Genomic DNA, 16,119 nt, shown 5'->3' on the forward strand with positions numbered 1-16,119 from the left:
TTATGAAAAATATGAAACTTTAAACAAATTAAAAGAGAGGTTTAATAATTGTAACTGATCATTTTAAATACCAAGTTCAGTCAAAGAAATAATTTATCTCAGCTGTTATTTTAGAGAATAAAATAATTGAAGCATCAGAAGTTTAAGCAAAAGTGGGGAAAATTAAAAATAAAAAACAGTATTTTTAGTGCAATTTATTAGCATGCTAATCAACTTTTAATCAGATATTAGTCTGATAATATGTGTATTCCCATCAGTCATGCACATGCAATGACTATTAAATGGGCTTCTTTCTGATTTAGTTTTAATAATATGTTTTTAATAGAAAAGTACAATGGGTTTTGAATAGAATAAGAGCAACCCAAACTGTTTGCTGAATGAACACATGTGGCACAGGAAACTTGTCAATAAGGAAACTGTAGTAAGCTTGATTTTATAAGTAAAGACGTGTTCCCTTTGTAAGTAAAGATGTGTAGTGTCTAAATAAAAGCCGAATTTTTTTATCTTCTGAGGAGAGTTATTTCCTAAGACACAACAATGTTGAGGAATCCTCTTATATGAATGGGAAAGGAAATTGTTTTTGGTTTAGTTGGTTGGCTTTTGCAACAGGATGCATGCAGTCTGCAGCACATGTGTGTGTTGTGAGAATGTGTATGTGTGTCTGTACATATATGTAATCAATTATGCATCACCATGTGAATGTATGGTGTCTTTACAGACAAAAAGATACCTTATATACATGGTATCTATTTTTATCTGTAAAGACACCATACATTCACATGGTGATGCATAATTGATATATAATACATATACAAAATATTATGCATGCCAGAACTTAAAGAATGGGTTCATGCTAAAATGTTTATCCTCTCATGACTCTTTCATACTCATCCCAGTGATTTATTTATGATCATTGTTTACTGCTAATTCAAGCCAACTGCAAATCCCTTTGTTTTGATCAAAGCATTTTTTCTTGCCCAAGATTGATGGATGGCTTTGTCATTTGTGAGGTAATATGTTAAAGGTCATGAGTTAATATGTCCTATGGAACTCGGTTTTCCTCTCATCTCCCTTTCCCAAATGGGTGGAGAGAGAGCTCCATTTCTTTGTAATGCCCATTTGTAACTAAATTAAAAATGTGTATATGCGTGTGTAGTCATACATATATATATACACGCATAGTCACCTTTAAAATAATTTTATACTAAAAACCTTTTTGTAATAATCTATCGCTGCCTAAATCAAGTATCATTATTATCCCTTTTAAATTAAACTATCCACAAAACATGCATTTACTTTCAGTTATAGAAAATGCTAATAATGCTTTTAGAATGGTCTTTAAAAAGTCTAATTATATCATTTAAAAATTGAGAGACCAAAGGGCAAGCTAAATTCTCCTAACATAAATCAGACTTTTTTATTTCAATGACTTTAAAAACCTCAAATGCAGTAATTTTAATAGCAATGAAAGAATGAATAAGTCATAACTCCGCCTGATCACATAACTGTCTATAACTGTTATTAAATGCTCCAAAATAAGTGAACTCATTATGTTTCTGCACTGCTTTTAGCTAATCTAAGATTCTGCTCACTTAATCATGCAGAAGAGGCTTTAGCACAGTTTTAGACCCTCAGCAAGGTCACTTCAATGGCTTTTTTTTCTGTTCTATGCTGATCATTTAAGAACAGTACTTTGACCTGAAACTGATGATCTCTCATATAAGCGTGAATGTTTAATCCCGAAAAGGTTATGTTTCAGATGTACATTTGTACAGCCTATTGTCATATTTGCTGCAAACTGAGCCAGACACTCTTTTCAAGAAAGGAGGAAATACCCATCAGAATTTGTAAATGTCCTGTGCATGATGAAAGTACATTTTATGATACCTTCAGAGTAGTGATTTTAAAACACGTGATCCCACTATGAACTCTTTAATGAGTTCTAATTGGCTTTAAAGGGATGGTGATTAAATGCTGTTTTTTACTATAGGTTTCTGTCAGACAATACATAAATCTAACTTGTAGAATTTACCTAGCAATATAATTGGCTTAGGCATGATAAATGGAGCCCACTTAGGCAAACTTTACATACAGTAAAAACTATAAACGCATTCAAAAGCTGGGAACTTTATGGAATAAATGTTATGCCTTTTTTGTGCATGATGTCCATGCTACCAAACAAAGCATTTTTAAGGCTGCATCAACGCTATGAGCTAGCTCTGTGATTCGGAGCTCACGTACGTATATACATACTAGTGCTCACTGAGCTAGCGCAAGTAGGAATAGTAGTGTAGCTGCAGTAGCGCTGGCACGGCTTAGCTGTGCCAAGTACAAACCTGCCTGAAACCAGTGGGTATGTACTCAGCATGGCTAAGCCATGCCAACGCTGCTATGCTACTATTTATACTCCCACTAGCACTCGTTGAGCCAGCACAAATATGTGGATCTGAGCTGGAAATCAGACCCCTTGCTCATATGGTGAACATAGCCTGGATGTCAGGAAAGAGTGTCTTCAGAAACTTCTACTAAGCATCAAGGTCTTCTCTTCTGAAATCAATGGAAAAACTCATTGCTTCAGTGGGAACAAGATTGGGCTCAATAACAATTTAATCATAGACTAAGGCTACCATTTTCCAACACTTGCGTGCATGCTTAACTTTACTCACCTGAGCAGTCCCACTGATCTCAATGAGATGTCTTCACATGAGTGAAGTTAAGCACGTGCATACATGTTTTCAGGATTGGGGCTTAAAGGCCTAATCCTGCAAACACTCACTCCCCAGCATAATACTTATCGCTGTGAGTAGTCTGATGAAAGCCAGTGGAACTACTCATGGCAGGCAGCATCAGCTAGGACCAAGCCCTAAGACCTAAGCCCTAAATTGTGGCTTTTCACTACTGCCTCTCACTGGATCTCTGACTCACAACTTGTGGAAAGCAGCCACTCTTTTGCACAGGACAGAGCAGCATTTGCTCTGTCCTGTGCAAAGCCAGCTCTGCTAGATGATGTGGAAAGGGAGTTTGGGACCTGGCGTCAGAGTTGCAGGATTTTCCTGTTGTCCTGCTCTATTAGCAAGTATTGGAACCCAACACAGAACTACAGGTTAATTATGACTTACTTTGTGGGCCAGATGTAGTGCATTAGAGTCCCCCTTCAGTAAAAGGGAAGTGCGATTAGCCTTCTGGCAGACCCAAAATGAAATTGTCTTTTTTGCAATGGCATGATCCCTGGCTGTTGCTCAGCATCTCTTGGGATTAAGGCCATGATTAAAGGAGATCTAGATTGTACCATTAAAGCAATCCCTGAATGGAGAGTGGTGGAGAACCATGCTACCCTGGGGGAACGGGCACTCAGGAAAGGATTGTGACTAACAATGGTACCCTTACTTCTCAGGCTCCCTGTGGTAGAGCAGGAGTATGTAGGTGGCAGCATCATTCCCATCCTGTTTGGGATGACGGGCACCTCCAGGGACAACTGAAGGTAGCAGTCCCCACACTCTGTTAAACACAGGGACTGTGAATGTCCCCGTTCCTTACATGGCTACACACATTGCTGAGGGCTTATTGCTTAGATTAGATTTACAGAGTTTGGAATGTAAGCTCTTGAGGGCATGGACTATGTTTGTTATATGATTGTTCACTGCCTAGCACAATGGGGCCTGGGTCTCTAGGCACTACTGCAATACAAGTACATTATAATAATAATTAATAATTGCTTCTGCATTGGCACAAAGGCAAGAGGCAACGTGGCCTTCCACATTTGTGCAATGCTTTGACATCCTAAGACAAAAGGTACTTTAGAAATGCAGTATTATAAAAAGAAATATTTTGATACATGATGAATTAAATATACTGCTGATCTACCTTAGAAGATGCATAGAAATCGCATCCCACACATATTTCCAGATAGGTGAAGCTGGTGCATTTTCAAACACACACAAAAATTAATAAAAACAGACTGCAAAATAGCTGTTTGTAGGTATTCATAGCTGGACGTGAGAACAAAATAATAATATCTTAATATTATTTGCTTGGAGACAATATTTAATTAAAATGTAAGTTGTGGCTTGTGCTATTTAGATAAATGGTTGAGACTTAGTTTTCCTTTTCTCATTTTAGATAAGTAAGTGTACAAACACAGGTTCAAGGGAGACAAACTCAGTTCTGCCTGAGTATGGAAAAGAATTTCCCCAAATCTCACTGGCGGGTCATTGTAGACTTAGTCCCATTTTTCTGCATTTCTTTTCCTTATCTCAGACAGGGGACCTCAATAATAGAACAAAAAGGTAGAAGCTGAATTGTGTGACTGCAGATTGGTAGAGCCCCTTAGTATTGTTGCTCTCCTGGCCTGTGTTCTCTCTGTGAAATCAGGCCACAGAAACACTTAAACAAGTCAGGTTCATGCAGCATTGCTCTAACTATGAAAAATTGTTGTGACATCATGGTACTGCCACTGGGCAGTGCCACAAAATCACTGCTGTGAGGAGAAAATCTTTAATAAAAAAAAAAGTATACGTTCTCTTCTAAACAGGTTACTTCCATACTAGGAAAACAACATCCAGCTGCATATTAACAGCAAAAGTCACATCTTCAGACTGAAGATATAAGAGCAAAATATTGCTGTAAGAATAACAAATAAGAAATATTGACTAGAAACATGCATGAACCAAAACTCCAGTCAAGCACCCTGAGCTTTAGACATGTTCCAAATCCCCATGTGGGTCTGGATCAGAGTTCTGCCTTTATAATGTGTTCCATCTTTATAATTCAACAGATCAAAACACTGAACTTTGGGGTGGTCATAATCCACATTTTTGCAGCTTGATGCCATCTCTGAGATTTAGGAAATGTTTCAGAGATGATCCATGAGTAATTTTGCAAGCAAAAGTGCTGAATTCAGTTAGCAATGATTTGCGAGATACTATTATTCATACATACATGGTCATCTGCCAAGTAGTAGTGATCATGTTTGTAAATCCCCACAGCTTAACAAATTTTAGCAAGAACTGCAATGTGTAAAATGTGCTATAAAATTTTATTAGTCATTCATTATTATTCTCTTTAAAACTTTCAGTCACTCAGTCAGGTACTAGAAAATAATACCACGTGACTTGGTGAGCAGTCACACAATATAAAGAACTAATACCAAATACTTGAAACAAAAAATTCATGACCAATCCATACACTGCAAATTATTTGTCAGAATATTTTGCAGGTACTTACATCTAACAAACACAGTCATAGAAATCAGGATCGACTCACTCAGGAACCAAAAAAGGAAGAATGGCCTGATCCCTCATTGAATTGGTAGGAGCATTGACTTCATAGGCACAGTATCAAGCCCTACATTTGTAATTAATCTTATTTTTAAAGGTTTGACCAACCCAGGCGGAGGATTTCTGCCTGGACAACAAAATACAACTTTTTCTGCTAATTTCACACATAGTTGAACAGGGGTTTCATTTCAGAAAAATTCTAGTGGGTGCAAAGTTTGCTTTTCTAATGACTATATCCAAAGTCTGGGCATGTAGAATAGCTAAAAATGGAAGACAAAATGGAGCATATAGACCTATAGAAAGTCATAATTTTTGTCACCTTTCAGGCCAATGACAGTACAGTACGTTGTGCGGAAGCATACTGTGTTACTGTGTGAAACCCCTGTTTGGAACTGCCACGTCTTGTTTAGGATGCAAAATGTCTGTGTGGAAATATGAATCCATATAAAACCCTTCTAATTTCAGGCCTGCAAACAATTCAAAACTCCAACCAGGGCCATCAAGGTTTGTGTGAACATTTCAAGCAAATGTTGGGCCCAGTTTTAAGTGAACCTAGGCTGATTTATATGCAGATCTCAGAAACCAGATGAAATTGTCATTTTTCACAGTTTCATTTAGATATTTGCATTTGTTTACAGCCAAAATATAAAGCAAAGCTCAGAGGCTACAAACCTATGTAGATCAGAACCAGAGAAAATACTCACAGGTCCCCTGAGAAGTGAAACCTCACAGCTCTAGTTGTTATAATATTGTACAATATGATGCAACATGGTACAGCAGTCCAAGAACAGTATTTTCACATCTCCACTACCTACTGTATGCACTAGGTTAGCTGTTCAGCACCCAAAATGTTTTTAGCCAAAGTATAAATGTGCTTATTTGAAAGGAGACAGTAAGCTGAAGGCAAGATGACAACCAGCAAAATAAATGGAACATGCACCATAACTATATAGTAAGAGGCAACAAAAAGGTGAATAAAGTGAAAAGAAGATGCAGGAGCCAAATCATCTGATGGAACTTCCAGAGCTGCAGAGATCTCCTTATGGAAACAATACAGAAAGAGATGCATCAGAAATACCTTGAAACACACACCACTGAGATATAGATTGGGTAGGGATGGCTACATTTTTCAAGCATAGACCCACATAGTGTCTGACATACTCTCCAGACAATTGTATATTTATTTTAAAACTGTCAGTCAAATGGCAAAGAAAAGACAAAAGGAATGAATCTTCAGCTGCACCCTGTAGGTTTCTAGGCTTGCACTCTGTCAGGCTCAGCCAAGGGGAGCAAATGTTTTGGAGGTGTCTAAGGGTATAGTCCTCTTTGTGCTTTTATTTAAAAAAAATAATGTGCAAGGTGCTTCTTTAAAAAGCCAGAGCAAGAATAAATACCGAATGCTTGTTAGGAAATTTTTGACCAATTCTGACTAATTGAGCTAATCATCTAAAATATGTACTAATTTCCCAAACTCTTTTTTAAGATGACCATTTCAATTTTAAAATCACTCACACACACACACACACCACCCCTTCTGAACGGAAGGAGCCCTATACAATACGGTGTAGAGCTGTGTAAAACTTTCAGGCCAAAACCTGAAATCTGGAGAAATTTATTTTTAAAAACAAAATTCTTCAACATTTATAAACCTCAGAAGGGAGTCAGGCCAAGCGGCTCTTGCTAATATTCCCGTCCCCTTCATTGTCTCTTGACTGGCAGTAGTTCAAGGTGGATACCCTGTTTCCTGCTGGCCCCTTCCCAGAACATTAGAGGCTATTTGGCTGGCTAGCTTGCCTTCCCATCTGTCTAACTGTGGATGTGGTAGGAGGTGCACAGAGTGGACCACCAAATCCCTATCTGCAGTAGCAGTATGGTTCTTTCATCACTCAAGAGTCAAAGATGGCACAGAGTGTAATGTGGGCTTGTCAAATCTCAGATCTCAGGCTAGATTCCCTTGTCTGCCAAGACACCCTTTGAGTGTAGTGGCCTACCTGTTGGCCTGAAAAAGACATAGGATGGAGGGAGCTAGACAGTCTCCTGAAGAGGTGGGAGGAGGGGAGTAGAAACAATTGGCAGACCCTGGAAGATGTCAGAAAGAATGGAATGACTACCCCAGGCTTCCTTCAGAGGCTCGGTAAGGGAGGCTTTTTGGAGGTGGGGGTCAGCATAAAGATAGAGTCATCCAAATGAGTTTTCCGAGTTTCATTATGCAACTGATTGAACTCTCCAGATTCTTGTGGCTTTATTGAATTTCTGCTTAAGTTTTTGAGTGTGGATGAATGGAAAATTACACAAACCACAGGAGTCTGGAGAGTCCTGAAACCAATGCAGACCAAACCCAATGTAAAATCCACTGATTGAACCAAAACTTTTTTTCAATATAGTCTCACTTTGGTGTCTTTATATCATCTTATGAAATCACTGGTTTTTTATGGATTATGCTGATTTCTTTTTTAATAGGTTCAGTGATTTTGGTGAATAATATTGTGCACTGGGCCCCCGGGGTGACTTGTAGGTTGTCCACATAACAGGTATGGCATGAGAAATGACAGTGTTGGTTCCTCCACACTGATCCATCAGTGTGCCTAAGTGTTAGTTAGTAGGGACAGTTTCAATTAGGGAGAGTACTGCTGGTCAGATTATTCTTTGAAAATAATATTTCTATGAATTCAGCTCTTGTTCTGTTTGCAAGTCATCCAAATCTAACCTGAATTCTGCAACTATTTTTGTTGGTCATAAATATTTGCTAAATAGTTTGGGCTATTACATTTGAGTGCATGGAGCTGTTTGCAAACTGTTCACTTTGACTATTCACTAATTCATATTCTTGGTGTGTGATTGGTTTACCTAAGTCACGTGTTACAGCTTCTGTTCCTGACTGGATGAATGAAACTTTTACAATAATGTACCTTCTGGCATGCTTTTTTGGACTGCTAAAATTAATGAAAGTTTTGAGGGTCTGCAAACATTTGCACAAATACCTAATGATTGCTGAAATGCACACAAAACATATGACCCCAAGAATAGTAGAGGAGCTAAGTCAGCCTGTTTGCAAATATACTTGCAAATCTGTTTTTTCATTAGTCAACCAGTTCCATGTGACAGTAAATCTGTCTCCTTACCTGTGCTGTTCGGTTAGCCTCTGTGCTAAGAACTCTGACAAGGATGTCAGTTAGTGTAAACTGTGATGTGATGTGGCCACTTGTCCACTAGGACCTGAAATAAATCAAGCAAGATGACTCTTTTTCTGATGGTCTGCTGGCACTCAAATAACAAACTTTCTTTCCCCCTTTCTACTTAGACCACAGTTCATCTTCTGGAATGCTTTTGACTTCAAATGTCCTGACCTCCTTTCTCTGGGGGAAGAATTTGCCACAACAGTTTTGGTTAATTTTCAAATGTTTCTTTGCATTTAAAAAAAAATCACAATGATCAAGCCTCTACCAGAACAGAATAATTCTTTTGTTCAAGACAAATGATCTGTTTCTTAATTTTGAAACTTACCAGGAGTTAGGTGATTCATGAATGCACTTGTGCATCTACTGATGAGATCAGAGTCAGTTTTCTCACATGAAATAAATAATAAATGCAGAGTGTAATCATCATTCTAGTTCTGTTTTATTAGAATATCAGTGGAATGTGTTGGAATGTTTACACAAATGTGTTCAGAAGCAAAACTCATCAGTGGATGCACTTTTTAAAAGATGTCAGCTTACATTTATGCTAGAGATAGAAGCAGTCTACTCAAACTGGATGTGAATGGCTAGCAAGGCAGAGTATTTACACAATCACCTTCGATATTTTAACATTCACACTATTTCTGCCTGCCACAGTAAATTTAAACAGGATACTGCAGCTGCTGTCAGATCCAAAAACAAGTGTGTCCTTCATCATGAGCACCTACTAGGAATATCAGGCAATATGTGCCTATCTTTCCAGTGTATGCTACCCTATAGCTTGCAATTAGCTGACACAGTGGAAAAAGAGAAACCACAGAACAACCAGAAGTGCTGCTGCTTCATCTAACCTGATGGGAGACAAGTCTTTAGGGGCAAGTCCATTGTCAGATATAGAAAGAACTCCATGCTAGTATTACCAATCGAAATAGTCCAAAAGAGTCTCTGCTCTTCCAGCTTTAGGCTGATAATTATGTAACTTCAGTAATGAAATGCAGCAATATGATATAATTTATAAACAATATAGTCCAATAATTTAAAATATAATATCATCAGACCCCAGTTCTGAACTAATAATGGAACATGGGCACCTGGTTCTCTACTGCTTTGCACCTTGTACAGTCTTTCATATTTAGAAGCATTTTACATGTATTTTGCACAAGTATAAATGGCAAGATAAGGTGCAAAGTAGGGTCAAATCAGGCCTCTTTCGTGTAGTCAGAGAACTTTAGGACTCTGATCTTATTCTCTAGTATATTTGCTAACTATGTCAAATAAATTATCATCCATAGTTGGTTGGGTTTTTGGTAAACAGCATTCTTTTAACCAAAGCAAATTTTGGACTGCAGTAATTTTAATCTGTCTCTGCCCATTTTACCACCAATGAAACATATCAGTAAAACTGCATGCAGCTGGCAAAGTATCATTTAATGAAACCTTTGCAAACATGCGGTAATGTTTATCTAAATGAATCTCTCATGCCTAAATGGGTAATATTGAAACACAAATATTTTTGTGTTTGGGAGAGATTCTCAAGAGACTTGCACACATAAAATGGAAGACGTCTGAATAATGAGTGACAGTTTTTTAAAGGTTAATATTTTCTTTAATCTATTTCCATAACAGGAGAGGGGAGAAAAATACTGTGCTAAGCATAAGGTGTGCTTTTGGGATTAGAGAAACAATCTCAGCTATTATGTATATCACAGACCATGGGGGAAAAAATATGGATACCACCAATTTTATTATATTTAATGAAATATAGTATTGTCTTAATTTTTTTTATCTCTGTTATTAAAAGGATTGAGGATTCCTTATATATATAATATATATTTTAAGTAAAAGTAAAACTGTCCTTAATGCTGGACTAGGCACTGTGATTGTCATGTAAGGTAATGAAACCATTAAATGCACAGCATTAAGAAGAGACAAGATGCAATTAGCCAAGAAATTACTCTGATCTCAGTGACATTTTCAAAAAATCATAATACAATATACATTGCAGGACATGATTGACAGTCTAATCCAGTTTTGATGGAACGTAGTCCACATACTGTGAGTAAAGCAGTACATGGCCAGATAAAGCTCACAGCTGTGAATCCCTGATATGTCCTTACAGTCTTGTCACCCTGGAAATTCCTCAGGTTTAAAAGATGATGAAAGTATCGACCATTAATGACAGGATCATCTCCTACCCTGAAATAAAATGTACTAATCCCTTTTGCTAGGTCTATGAATTCCTAATATAAATTATATAAACTCTAGTAATTCATCTCTGTTAGCACAGTTGTGTTTGGAAATTGTACAGCAGTCTTTGCCCTATTTGAAATGCTAGATGAAAGCAAGACATGTTCGTTTAAGCTGCAGCATAAAGTAATTTAACACAGGAGACAGAATAACTTCTGGGTAATGAGCACTAGATATGTAAAAGAAGGACGTTCTAAAGTTCTAAAGTGGCCTGATGGATTTATGGCAGATCAGAGAAAGAGGCCAAAAACGTAAATATAGAAAATATGGCTAAATGCAGGTGCTTTGTTAGACATTTGTAAGGTGATTTAGTGATTGAGTCATACAGAATAGATGTGCCAACTTCAAAGAAACACACAATGGTCATTTATGTCTTACAAATAATTTGGATGGTAACCTATCCATCATTTAGAAATCATTGCTGAAATACAGTAATATGGATCACACTGGATTATGCCAGGAAAAAACAATTTTAAAAAAATTACTGTGAAGTAACATGGAAAACACATATTTAAAATGTTGTAATCCATTTTTCATAACACATAACTTAGAGTTGTATATATCTATTATCATACCTCTGGTCTTAGCTCAGCCTCCCTTTTTGTGCCTGCAGTTTTGTGGGCACAAATAATTGTGGCTGAAATCGGGTTGTTAGCCATCCAGGTGACTTTAATTGTGCCTGCAAATAACAAGCATGAAAGTGTTCCTGGAATAATTTGCATCTCCAAGTAGCAGGAACACAAATGGGAACCAGGTTTTTAAAATGTGTATCTTTATTTCTATAAAATGAGGGAGAGAAATAGATCGTATCTCTGGTTTGGATATCTGTTTGTGTGACTATATAGATCATGGATAGATGTATACACCGTAGATTATATTATACGTGAAGAGAGATAATGGACTAGATAAATGGTATTAATGCTTTCAAAAACTATGTTTCTCTAACACTCCTGAGGAATGTTGATGATGGCTTTTCTATATCCTGAATTTGGTCAGTAGAAATCTGCTGTAGACATCACTGTACTGCACACACACACAAAGCAAAGCCTGATGTAATTCACTGCTTTCAGAACACTTTAGGAATCAGAATAAGGGAGATTCCATTCTTTTATGTCTGACTAGCATTGCTTTTGCTAGTTATGTTCAAAATCATTGTAGTAAGATCAAAAGCTAACAGTATACATAAGTTCCCACAACTTGTGGGATTAAAGATATCCCACAGGTATGATGGGTTACAACTGATTCAAACTCTTCAAACTTCAGTAGGTTCCAACATAGCTTGAAATCTGAGTCAAATCACTACTGATTGCATGCCATTCTGCTCTCACCTCAAAGAACTAAGGGAAAAAAAAGCAGAGCTCTATTCTATATTAGTCACTTGGAAAGTTCAAATATGAATTCAATAGCTAGTGTCAGACCAAAAAATAGAAGTCAACTTTGAAAGTCTGCCCTAGCACACATACAAGGAGGTGAATAATGGATTATGCCACTTATGACTGACTTAACAAAATATTACATTTCCATTCCAAGAATTTGATTTTATTCAGTATGGGTGGTAGTGAGGGTGAATCCGACTGGGCGACTTCTTGTTAATACTCAAAGGGAGCTTATCATAACTCAGGACTTTCTTTGGAAAGTTTACTATAAACTGTAGCTTAATGTTACAGAGATCTTTTTTAACTTGAGCCACAAACATCTTTTGAGCACTGTCATTAACCTGGGCTCTATTTACAGCATTTAAACATTTTTCCAGACTTGATCCTGAGTGGTGCTGAGCATCCACAAATCCCATTGGCTTCAGGGGGAATAGGAAGGTGTCTGATCCTGCATTTAATAAAAATATTTGATTGTAATGATGAACATTTGAAGCATCATTTATATTAATATAACAAACAAATTGAAGTGCTGATAAGGAAATGGGGCATGGGATCCTGCCAGGTAATATGCACCCTTCACTCCATTGAAGTCAGTGGGAATTGACAGTGATCAGTGACTTTCAGGGGCAGCTTAGTATCCGACAGGATCTGATCCTATGACATTAAAAACACGAAAATGCCAACACACATTAAAAAGCATGGCCATTTTCAACTGTTGGAGGATGTCTTCCTTAAGCCTTCAATGAATTATTTCTTAAAAATTGGAGAGAGGTCTCCTGAGGAAAGACTTTGCCAACCCTGTTGAGCCGGATAGAGTGCAATCTTTATTTGCCACTAAAAACGGGCTCTGAACATGCTTTATGTAATACTTTTGCCTACCTAGTTCCATGTGACCAGGCTCCATCAGTAAAAGTAATAATAAAGCAAACATTAAAGTATGTTTGATGCAAAACAATAAAAAAAAACCAATCAAAACTCCTGTCTTTTATGTCTAGTTTTGTTCTCATAATCTGGGCTCTTCTCAATGAGGGTGAATCAAAAAGAGCAATAATTTTTTTTAGGATTCATGTGTGCAGTATTTTTATATGCAACAAAAGTACAACTGTATTCTTTCTCTATGTTTAAGTATGATTGTCTCTTTATTTAAGGCAACTGAACATTATTGACCAAAATCATTTCAAATTGTTTTAGATTGTCTTTAATCTAGAAAAGAACAAATACTTTAAATTCAGAATTTTATGGTGCCTTTCCATTGTGCCTTCCCTTGTGTATGGTGTGATTGTGGGTTCTTTTATTATTTAGGAAACGTAACAAAAAAAGAAGATGGGTCCAATTTTAAACTGGTTTAAAGGTAAACAAATATGCTTGAGCATTTACAAAAAACACACAAGACTACACTGACATTTTGGAATTTTTCCTGGGTTTCTGCACTTTGCCATTTATATGCAATTTACAGGCAATCAGCTACAATTTTGGCACAGAATGTGTTGTATTATAGGACTGATTCCTTTGAGAAAAATCAAAACTGATGATGCCAACAAGCTCAACATGAGCAATGTGACCATAAATGCTATTATTTTGCTGTGCGCAAATGTAAAAGGGGGTACCTGGGGGGAAGGGGAAGGGCAGCTAGAGAAAGGAAAGAATAATCACCTTAATAGTAATACTGCTAACAATTCAAACTTTGAGGTTGTTACATTTGTGAGATGCATTAGTTTTTCAGTACTTCTCAAGTTAATATATTATGCCTAAAATTCTGTCATAAAATATTTTAAAATCATATATTATACATTGAAGGTTAAATGTTGCCTTTTATCATAGGTTAAATGTTGCCTTTTGATTTTTCACTTTTCTTTAACTACAAGCCATCTGCTAACTGGATTCCTTTGTTTATTTTTGCCTACAGGATTTTGTAAAGTAACTGTTTTCATGAGCAGTTCTTGTTTTGCAAGAAAATTCACAGTGGCAAAAGTAGCTTTTTGTCAGATAATAAAATAATTAGTTATTGATTTTTTTTTCTTTTGTAGTAATCTGAATTTCTAGAATCAAAAGTCTGATTAGAAAGGGGATTTATGATGCTCTAAATTCCTTGACAGTAATGAAGTAACTGAATTGGCTCTAAGGTAAATTGTAGGATGGTGAAGAATACTCTTTGTACTTCATTCAGAAAACACAGTACAGCATTTCTGGTTTGCCTAGAGTACCACAGTATAAATGTTGTTCATTATTTTGCCTAAAAGCAGGGAAGTTAATGTATTCTGCACTGTCTAGTACAGTGGATCTCTTATTACACAAACTTGTTCATGTTACATTTGTGGGGGGGGAAACTAGCGAATATCTCTAGTCAACACTATCTAATATAGCTCTTTATGTTTTCAGAGCACTGAACAATCATGTGAAAAAATCAGACATATGTAAATGAATAATTCTTAGCCAAATATGCAAAGAATAAACAATTCTCAGTCCAAAGACTTGTGGAGTCAATGCTGCTTATACAGTTAACAAGAATGCAGTAGAAGACCTTCTGAACACTCTTTTTGGAAGAGCGGGTGTAGGAAATCGTGTTCACTTAAAATAAATGTTAAATATTTTTCTGTCAAAATTTCAAATAGCTTTTTGACAGGTTTGTTATGGTTAATTAATTACTTTCATTTGCTCTAAGTTGTATACTTGAAGATGAATAGTGCATGATAACAAGGCTAGGCTGTGTGAGGAAGACCTTTGGTAGTCTATACGGTGTGCTGCCTCATTACAGAACTAGCTATCTGCAGGAAGCCTGACATTGAAAGGTACCGCACGTCCCATAACGCCCTCCCCTAACTGAGATGATTGTAGCTTCTTCCTAAAAGTGATGATTAGGAGAGAGAAAAGCAAAACTGAACGCTGTATGAATATTTCATGTAAATGTAAGCAGGCACTTACTGGACGTAGACCTTGATTGATGCTAGAGTGCTTCTAAATGCCTTGACATTGAAGGGTTTAGACTCCCCTTTCCACAGTGACTGCTTCGAGAGCTGCAGTTAATAGTGGAATATAGCTGTATTTAGCTGAAGAGCTCTTTATTACTGGCTGATATTAAACAAGACCACAGGCCATGGGTTTGAGTAAGTGAATCTAGATAAAAGAGTTAGTAGAAATCTAAATGAGATAAGATAGTTAAGTTTCTCCCTCCTCACACCACCTCCGCCCTTCCCCTCCTTCCCCCCCCCCCCGCCCCGCAAAAGCTCAATTGCTTATAGCACTTTTAAGTTCCTTCTCCTATGCTGAGGTGAATCAACAAAGCACTAGAGGGCTAGCCACAAATTGCTTTATAATGCCTGCCCACAAAAAAGAGCAGCAAATAAATAGAAATGTAAAAAGATGGAGGCAGTCATATTAAAAAGGGAATGAAAATAAATGTAATTATTCAAAGGGAAAATAGCATTTTTCCAAATAAGCATTTTAAACTATCCCCAAATTATCGATCAAGAGCAAAATCCACTACTCTACCAGGGATTGATTTCTCTACTGCTATCATAGGACAACAAATGTTTCCATACATGTGCTAAATGAGGGCCTGATTCTTATACTCTTTCCTTCAGTTTTGCCACTGAAGACAGAGTGGCAAAGCCTGACCCTTCATGCATACCTTCAAGTGAGATAGTACTACATTCAAGTAATTTAGAAGCTGAAATCAGTGGCATGAAAGAATCATCTTTCAAAATCAGTCTTATGAAGGAAAGATCTGTCAAAGGAAGCCTTTGGGACTACCTGTCCATGTAGATGCCATGAGATGCACAGGGATGGACTTGGATTTCCCCAATGATCTTCAGGTTCTGTGTAGCTTAAGAGTCAGTTCCTTCACAAGGCCAAAAACAGACATCTCCCCAATTCAATGGGCTAAGACAGCTAATGTGGCTTTGTCCACTACCACTCATAGGCCCAGTTCAACAAAGACTTGAAGGAGTGTTACACAGAATTTACTCCAGCCAACTACTAAATATACCATGTGGGGGGAGGGCTTGTTTTTCATAATCACAATCTCTGAGGCTCAAGTGCTCCCCT

Source organism: Mauremys reevesii, linkage group 4, assembly GCF_016161935.1.
Source record: "Mauremys reevesii isolate NIE-2019 linkage group 4, ASM1616193v1, whole genome shotgun sequence".
Classification (NCBI taxonomy): domain Eukaryota; kingdom Metazoa; phylum Chordata; order Testudines; family Geoemydidae; genus Mauremys; species Mauremys reevesii.